At 39.2% G+C, this 8438-nt stretch overlaps 1 long non-coding RNA gene across 1 annotated transcript; it reads right to left on the bottom strand.

The window, feature by feature from the left end:
* Positions 1 to 3906: 3906 nt before the first annotated feature.
* LOC142391887 (uncharacterized) lies at positions 3907 to 5340 on the bottom strand. The gene is made up of 4 exons (XR_012770625.1): positions 5252 to 5340; positions 4640 to 4805; positions 4291 to 4478; positions 3907 to 4204 (listed from the first exon to the last, which is right to left on the bottom strand). It is a non-coding gene; the product is annotated as an uncharacterized LOC142391887 (long non-coding RNA).
* Between the last annotated feature and the right edge of the window lie 3098 nt (positions 5341 to 8438).

The following is an 8438-nucleotide window of genomic DNA, read 5'->3' as shown; positions in this document are numbered from 1 at the left end:
TCGCTTGAAAGAAAAGGCCCCACACTGTATAATATTTCACTGTATGATACACCGCCAGGCACTGGCCAGCAAAAAACTGTCTGACGACCTCAGTGAAACACTCGCGACTGTAGTTAAAGTCGTGAATTTCATCAAAGGTCGCGCCACCAGACAGCGTCTGTTCGCAGATTTATGCGAAGATGAAGCGCACCAAACACTCCTCCTGCACACAGACGTGCGCTGGCTCTCACGGGGCCGAGTGCTGGCGCGTTTTGTGCAATTGGGTGAAAAAGTAGGTGAATTTCTCAAAACTCACAGCCCCTCACTGTTAGAGAAGATAACTGAGTCATTCTGGGTTAAAACTGCATACCTAGCCGACATCTTCAGTCTGTACAATGAAACGAACAAGCGTCTCCAAGGCGCGGAGTCCAACATCATGGAATGTAAAGAGGCGCTTGACACATTCGTGGGTAAACTTGAGTATAGGGTCGGGAAGATGGAAAGGGGAGAGCTACAACAGTTCCCACTACTGCTGAAACAATGCAGAAATGATCCTGAAACGATCCCTGTATCTGTCCGTCGTGAGTTTACCAGACACATGAACGCATTGCAAGAGGAGATTAAATCACGGTTTGCCGACACAGATGAATACGTTTCGAAGGAATCGTGGGTGTTGGATCCCTTTATTGCAAAAGTCGAGGATGTGCACTACCTTGATTGTGAAGACGAGCTCACCGACATCCAGGCCAACTCTCTGTCAAAGAGATATTTCCAGGTAGGCCCACGGTATTGCATTTAATATTGTATCACTTGCGATGTCTAATAAGCCTCTGTGCTCGCGCTACTTGGGGTGTTGGACATATTTAAGCATAATTCAATTCATTCTTTATTTATTTCATTCAAGGAACACGGATTTAAAAAGTTTTGGATTGTGAAGGCACCCAGCATTGCTCCAAGACTCACACTACATGCCACAACAAGGATCATACTCCCGTTCAGTACCACATATCTTTCAGAGACGGCCTTCAGCGCTCTTGTCGCAATCAAAACTAAAGCGCGCAACAGACTGGAGGTGCACAATGACTTTAGACTGGCTGTCACTCAAATCACTCCTGATATTCCAGCCCTGGCTGTGGCTATGCAAGCCCAAGGTTCTCATTGATGAATGTAGGCCTATTAATGCCATGCACTGTAAGATATGAAATAAAATGTGTTCAAAAATTTGTTAAATAAAATGTGTTCAAAAATAGAAATATATGATTTTCCTTTAATAGCTTTTTTTTTGGGGGGGGGGGGGGAGAAAAAAGGTTGGGAATCACTGCTGTAGAACCTAAATTAACAAGATTTCGTCACTCTTATTTTCCTTCTGTGCTGTGGAGCTGTCCGCTCCCAGTGTTTCCCACATAGACTAATTTGTGGCGGTGCGCCACAGATTCAACACCGGCCGCCACATATTGCGTTTCGTTATTATTATTTTTTTTAACGCTATTTAAAAAAAATACTCGTATTCGTTCAGCTGCATTTCCTTTCCCTGCTCTCCCTCAGTCTCTCTGTCCCTCGCGTCTCTCTCGCATAGCCTACACACACACACACACAGCCCCTCCCCTCCGTACTTCCCTGGAAGCTTGCTAGCTTCAGCGTCGCGTTAGATTAGCTCTATAGCTCTGGCTCAACCGAAAGACGGCTGGAGAAATTCACGAAAGGTTGGTATCACGTGCACCTTTATAAAATCACACATTAAAAAGTCCTATAAAAATATTTTATATTTTGAATACAATGTTGTCCCGTCCCGACCCATAGCAAACAAGCGATTACGCCTTCTTTATAAAGTTAACTAGTCGCAAGTTTGTCGTAAAAAATAAAATAAAAATGTAGTTGGGTTGTCGAGGTCATAACACTAGCAGCTGTGAATCAAATAAAGTAGTTTTTTTACCTCTTACACTGAATGTTTGCTGCTTCAATCCAGATGAGTATTGAAAAATATTTTCCGCGATTGAAAGAGAGACGTGCGTGTTGATGATGAGGACCAGCCTGAACCGGAGGTATCAGTCTGAAACAGCTGAACAGTCCGACCAGTGTAATTACAGGGTCCCCCCAGTATTGTTAAACCTAAATTTAATACTTTTAAGACCTTTTTTAATGCCTTTTCAAGTAAAATTTAATACTTCTATCGCACCCATTATTTAAATAATATTGAACGACATTCAATAAAGAAAACACTTAAGTTTTATCACATTTAACCCATTTTACCTCTTAAGAGATTACGTCTCTGTTTGGCAAAAGAATGTACATTTATGGAAAATACAATTAAAAACACATTTAAAGTTGCATTATAAAATCGCCGATCCAGTACCTTACATGCAAGTCCAACTGTTTGGACTTGGTGGTCTTGTTAAGGCTTTCGTCGAACATAACGATGAAGGCATCTGCGCCATTGACTTCTTTCGTCATTTCTTGAGTAATAAACGGTGCAAGACCAAATTTTGTAATACAGTGGAAACCGCTTATAGTGATCACGTTGGTCCAGAGCCAATTTGAACACTATAAGCGGTTGATTACTAAAACCGAATTTGTACTGTATTACAGGTATTTCACTTATTTTTTTATGCAGAATATCAACTAAATGACATTTGTATCGTTTTTCTATGAGAAAAATGAAATGAATTCATTTAATTTTTCTCATAGAAAAACGTTTCCAAAAAAGCTATCCGTTTAAACGGATAGCTTCAGCATTTACTGAATTTTATTATCATGCAAGTTTAATTACAGTACTGTGCAGTGCGCAGACATACTGTAGGCTAACTCAAATACAGTACGTAACTTATTCTCTGCTGTGCCGCTGGTGCTTTTTTTTTTTTTACAAGTCTGAAAATAAAGTTTGAATTCAATCCGCCTTTCAGCACCCCTGCTCAAGAGAGTCTGGCTGCACAGACCTGCACTGTCAGGACCATGTTGGAGACCTGCACTGTGAGGACCGGAAGTGCACTGTGAGGACCGGAAGTTGAGGACCGGAAGTTGATTCGAAGCCTTTCAAAATAAAAGCGTGTGTATCGGAAGCACGTATTTTTAAACAATTTTAAACGCTATATTTTTCAAGAGGTCCTAACAAATGAATTAATTAGTTAACAGTACGACATAAAATCTATCAATTCCCGGTCTATTGTTTTTATTTATATTGTAAACTTTTGTTTGGTCACTGCACACATTTTCTCTTAGGCTCATATTCATAAGCCAACATCTCACAAGATGCCATAGGCCTATACTGTACATTGTATTGTGTACTATAGAGTAAGTCACTGCTATTTCATTATCATTTCATTTTGACTTTATCGCACTGGTCTTTATATATATATTTGTTTCAATTAGTTTTTCTGTTGTATTAGTTTTTCTGTTGTATTATTCTGTATTTTTATCCTTAACCACCATAAATTTCATGTTTGGTTCTGTCTATGCCAATTATGTTCTTTTTTTTGTTACTTTGTTTATTGGTAGACTTGTACAACATATACAATTTCATCATCATCAATATATATATATATATATATATATATATATATATATATATATTTCCCCTTTCTTCTTTCTCTTCCTCCAGTTCACAGTGTATGCCCATACACGACTAGTTATTTTCCATTATATTTCAACATACCACCATATAAACTTTTTTTTTTTTCCCACAAATATACACAAATGACACTAGACAGTAGACAAACACATAAGCATACAAGAAAATGGGGCAGAGAGAGAGAGAGAAAAAGTAAGAGATAGAGAGAGAGAGAGAGAGAGAGAGAGGACTGCTGGAACACCTTAGTACCACTAAATAGTACCCTAACTCTTGATATCTACAGTATAATCCAAGTCAAATTATTAAGGGATCAATGAGAAAACATAAAAAGCACACCAAGTCACAACATGATCAAATGTTCTGTAGTGTTTATTCAGTCAAACATTCACAATATGACAAAAAAATCTTTGTTTTTGTCGACTACCTGTTCACAAAATATCAACATGTCGTTAATATTGTGAAATATCATTTTGAAAGGCTCCAGGATCGCTTCTCTTTCATCCTCGTCCAGTTCTTCGTTCCACAACCTCCCATACTGTAGAGCAGCCTCTGCCTGTTCCTCTTCCCCGATGCCCAGAACGCCAGGCAGGTCCACTCTGGCAGACAACAGTGGTTTGTTGGCCTCAGCCAATTTTGAAGAATGCGATCTTCAACCGAGTCCTATGGAAAAGACAGAAAGAAAGATGTCTGTAGTATAGCTGCCACACCAACAGTATCTGACCAATAGATACTGTGCAAAAGCTTACGTCTTCCACTGGTGTGTCCACATCAGCAAGTCTGGCTCTCTTGGAGACCTCTGCCTGCTGCTCTTCTTCCTGAGTACTCAACTATTAATTAAAAAAAACATGCATTATACATACTTTATACTCTTACCTGAATTTGTAGTCCAGTTTTCTCTGTCCAGTTGCCGGGATTTAGTGACTGGGATAGGTTTCTAAAAGACAGAAAGTGAGGTGTCAGATGTTCTTCACTGCAACCTACATTCCCTTCATTTTCCTTTTACCCTTTTACAAACCAAACCACAACCTGCCAGAAGTTAGTAGCGTTGGCTAATACTTATGAGTACAAACAAACAGACAAATACATTATGCTTACCTTTAAATAAAATGCCACCTTTTGTATGTGCCTCTAAGTGGCTCTGCAGCTTGGACAATTTTGCTGGTTTAAATTGTAGGCACAGAGGGCAGTGAAACAGTTTGCAACATGACGTGCAGCGTTCGATTTTGGGCGTAGTGCCGGCGGTTGTTATTGAAAAATGCATCTGTAAGAGACAAATAATGTCGTAATAAGTAAAACTAAATTATATATATATATATATATATATATAAATGGCGCATTAAAGTGAGCACTATCGATACGATAACAACGCTAAAGACTAGCCAAAAGTAAAGAAACCTGATTCTTTAAAATTAATAAAACTTTACAGTATATAGTTATTGAAATTGCATCTGTAAGAGACAAATAATGTCGTAATAAGTCAAACAAAATTAAACAAGTCAGCATTATCGATACGAAAAATGGCACATTTAAGTGAGCACTATCAATATGATAACAACGCTGAAGACTAGCCAAAAGTTTAAAAAAAAACCTGATTCTTTTAAATTAATATAACTTTAGATATGGTGTGCAACGTAACGTTCCAGTGAATAAAGAGTGTTTCTGTTTCTTCGGATGAAAGAAAGTTGTTTTCACTCGACTTTTACTCACCTCATCGTCTCCACAGTTCAAATGTGGAACAAAAAATACGTGCTCCTCGCTTGTGTGCTTCGGGTCCTCACAGTGCAGGTGACGTCACAATGCATGTCTCCAACTAAGGGTCCTGACAGTGCAGGTCATGGATCCTGACAGTGCAGGTCTGCAGCCAGACGCCTCTCCCCCTGCTCGGATCTATGCTCCTCCGTGCCGGTGTTCTGTCGATTTGTGCTACTTGGCGTGAAAACGAAACTTAGAAAATCGGCTTGGCGCATGCGCAAAACCACAAAGTAGCAATTCTCGACAAGTAGGAGAAATTGACTGAACACCGGCCTCCCATCTTACAAGAACCAGTCTGGAGCTTCCAGCGGTCACACACGCATTCAATCCGCTCTCCAGCACCCATCCTCGGACACATGCTCCTCCATGACTTCCTTTTTCCAGCCATGATTCGCGCGCTTGCTGCCCGATGTCAACTCGTTACGTTAGCTAGCGAGGCAGAAGCTTTCCCATGCTACACTCCTCGTTCTAAATGACGGCGCCACGGCACTCTAGGTTTGTACGTCTATGGGTATTGACGTTCTGTGCGTCATCTTCATTATGAAAAAAAAAACTTCGTCATAATTTAGGTTGCACACGGATGTTTTTTGAAAATTCCAGACTTTCAACAGCTAATTTAATACTTTTAAGACGTTTAATGCTGGACAACTAAATTTAATGCCTTTTTAATACTTTTAATAACCTGCGGGTACCCTGATTTAGCTATGTTATTAATTTGTTTACAATGATGAAGATGTGAAAATAATCTGCAGATAGGCCGCACCTGTGTCACCCACCGTGACACAGGTGTCACACATCCTTACGTCCCCCATCATTTTCCTTGATGGAGAAATTATCCAGGTTCCCCCGTGGCCCACCACCACACATTGCCTTCACATCTGTGGGAAACACTGCGCTCCACTATATAACTGTCTATCCTCAGATTTTATGTTTGAATTAACAATAAGGCAATATATTTCTTCCTTGGTCTGATAATGTTAAAAATGGTGCACACGCACTTTGTTACTAGTACCTACTTCTAGGCACTTGGCTGCCTACCTGTTTGTATTTCAATAAAAAAAAACTTTGCTGAATTTGGTGCGATTTATTTTTTTAAATTATTTTTTCCTGCATAGATATCGAGATATATATCGTATATCGAGATACAGCAAACACTAATCGAGATTATTGTTTTTCTCAAAATCGCCCAGCCCTATTTAAATCTTTAAATGTCGTTTTCTCAAAATCAGTTTTTTGTATTTTTCCAGTATCAATATCTCAGCCTATGGAGCACCTACTAACACCAAACTTTCCAGTGATACACATAGCAGTATTCTGAAGATATTAACAGAAGGATTTGTTGATAAATAATTCCTGGCCTGATTTATGTGACATAATAAAAAAAAAAGGCAAAAATCGATGTTTTTGACTATGGACTATGGACAGTATATTTGAAATCCCTCTAATTTTTTTTTCATTTTGTGTGTAAACAAAATGAAAAAAGAATTTTGCACCTGGTTTTATCATATGTTCAGATCTATCTTCCGGAAATACTGTATATGCAAATGTGCACATATATTTAATGAGATCATGCCTAATTTGCATAATTAAACATACAAATTTCTAAAACTTGTAATACATTTTTTTTTCATACTTGTATAAGTAATCAACTGAGGAAGTTTCATGGCGATATCTATTATTTTAAAATATTACCCTATTCACCTGTAGTGTCTCGCCTTAAACTCATTACTGTGGTTATTATTTAAATCCCTGTGAACTTTAAAATGCTTCTTTAAAGACCCACTAAGGTCACAGTTCAAAATATTTGTAGCTTTTTGATCAAATTCAGAAAAATTTTTTTTAATAATAACTCTGTAGACCGACACCCACTGTGTGCAATATCCCATAAATCTCACCTGAGTCAGTGGAACACCATCAACTTAAATCATTTTACTACATTAAAGCTATAATGTGTAATATTTCACGGACAATGAATGTCTCCATGTCGCTCCGCCATTTTAAAACTACGGGATTTGTAGAAGGACATGTCATCAGCTTCGCCCTTTCCGTTTTCAATGTGAGGTAATACTTGTGAATGATAAGACTCAAATTTGTTAAAGGTCCCATGGCATGAAAATTTCACTCTCAGAGGTTTTTTAGCCTTAAAATGAGTTCCTCTAGCCTCCTTAAGTCAACCCAATGAGTAGAAATTGCGAAATGTATTCACTGAGCAGTACAGCATTTCCTCCATGTTTTGAATAGAGCGCCTCCAAGTGTCTCGTTGACTCAAGGCTCCTGGTATGACGTCATACCAGGATAGAGCTCATCAAAATTTCCCACCCCCTCTCTCCGCCACGCCCTCTGTCTCCACCCACACCTGCATTACCTTACCCGCCCAACTCATGTGGAGTAGACTGAGACTCGCCAAAGAAGAAGACTCGCCACGACTGAAGACAGTCACAGAAGATACAGCAATGGCTTCCAAACGACGTTACCATGCGAAATGTACTGTGCCAGGATGTGAAGATGAAGAGAAGAATATGTTTCCGCTTCCATCCTCTGTCCCTTTGAAAACGGAATGGCTTAATTTCATTTACGAGGGACAGGTGCCCATGCATGTTCCAAAGAGCGTCAGTGTTTGCGCGACACATTTCAGAGGAATGCTTTTACAACTTGGGACAGTACAGGGCAGGTTTTGCCCTACACCTGAAGTTGAAGCCTGGATCAGTGCCAATCCTTGCCGGTCCATCAGCTACCCACACCGATCAAGTAAGTCATAATTATTTGCTAGCCGCTAGCACTTTATGGGTGACAGCTAACTAGCCAACATTAGCTGTGGAGGTATTTATCCATGAAACCTACACTGCGCTACAAAACCAATACTCTGTTAAACTGGTTAGATTTGGAAAATTGGTTGTAAAACAAGACATTTGTCTTTTGACCATGTATCTTACGTGTAGGGGACTACATACAGCATGAATACTTAGGTAAGCAAGTCTAGTTCTGTTCTGTGGCTAGATACGTCTGTGACACGGAAAATGACGCCCGACGATAACAATTCATATTTTGTAAGCCTTTCTTTCGATTGGTGACTTTATATTTTGTAAGCATTTGTTGCGGTTTGGTGACCTTTTATTTTTATTTATTTATTTTTTTTTACGTC

This window comes from Odontesthes bonariensis, chromosome 11 (genome assembly GCF_027942865.1).
Source record: "Odontesthes bonariensis isolate fOdoBon6 chromosome 11, fOdoBon6.hap1, whole genome shotgun sequence".
Lineage (NCBI taxonomy): Eukaryota > Metazoa > Chordata > Actinopteri > Atheriniformes > Atherinopsidae > Odontesthes > Odontesthes bonariensis.
Note: the sequence above shows the minus strand (reverse complement) of the source record. Positions and strands in the feature narration are given on the sequence as shown.